Raw genomic sequence first — 1,296 nt, forward strand, 5'->3', positions numbered from 1 at the left:
AAATGTCATCACTTCTAGTTTTTAACTGTTTCCAATATAATTAAACTGATCTAAAGAAATGTGTTTTTCTTATTTTAAAGCATTGTATCTTGAAAACAAGAAAACAAGGCTGGAGAAAGAATGCCAGGTGCTTAAAGAAAAACAATGATATGATAAAACTGAATTATTTAAAAAATGATAACGTGATCAACAGAAAAAAGGAAAAGGATAAAAGTTAGTTTAGGGTGTAGGTTTGCTCGCTGAGCTGTAGGTTTGATATCCAGATGTTTCATTACCTGGCTAGGTAACATCATCAGTGGAGACCTCAAAGTGAAGTGAAGCTGTTGTCTCCTGCTTTCTATTTATATGTTTGTCCTGGATGGGGTTCCAGGGGTTTGTGGTGATGTCATTTCCTGTTCGTTTTCTGAGGGGTTGATAGATGGCATCTAGATCTATGTGCTTGTTTATGGTGTTGTTGTTGGAGTGCCAGGCCTCTAGGAATTCTCTGGCATGTCTTTGCTTAGCCTGTCCCAGGATAGATGTGTTGTCCCAGTCGAAATGGTGGTTTTTTTCATCCGTGTGTAGAGCTATGAGGGAGAGAGGGTCGTGTCTTTTTGAGGCTAGCTGGAGTTCATGTATCCTGGTGGCTAACTTTCTTCCTGTTTGTCCTATGTAGTGTTTGTGGCAGTCCTTGCATGGAATTTTGTAGATGACGTTGGTTTTGTCCATGGGTTGTACTGGGTCTTTTAAGTTTGTTAGTTTTTGTTGGAGAGTGTTGGTGGGTTTGTGTGCTACTAGGATTCCAAGGGATCTCAGTAGTCTGGCTGTCATTTCTGAAACTATCCTGGGACAGGCGAAGCAAAGACATGCCAGAGAACTCCTAGAGGCCTGGCACTCCAACCACAATGCCATAAACAAGCACATAGATCTAGATGCCATCTATCAACCCCTCAGAAAACGAACAGGAAATGACATCACCACAAACCCCTGGAACCCCATCCAGGACAAACATATAAATAGAAAGCAGGAGACAACAGCTTCACTTCGAGGTCTCCACTGATGATGTTACCTAGCCAGGTAATGAAACGTCTGGATATCAAACCTACACCCTAAACCTCAACCTGAGCTACAAACCTTCATAAAAGTTAGTGTTAAGGCCAGTATTCTTTCCATGTTGCTCAGTGTTTTTGTTTATACAAAAGTTATAATGTTGTATTTGAGCAGATTTGCAGAGAGAGAGAGACACACACACAGGAAACCCCAAAGCAGAGAGAGGGGGGAGGGAGAGAGAGAGAAACCCCAAAACAGAGAGAGAGG

Source organism: Chiloscyllium plagiosum, chromosome 6, assembly GCF_004010195.1.
Source record: "Chiloscyllium plagiosum isolate BGI_BamShark_2017 chromosome 6, ASM401019v2, whole genome shotgun sequence".
In the NCBI taxonomy this organism is placed as follows: Eukaryota; Metazoa; Chordata; class Chondrichthyes; order Orectolobiformes; family Hemiscylliidae; genus Chiloscyllium; species Chiloscyllium plagiosum.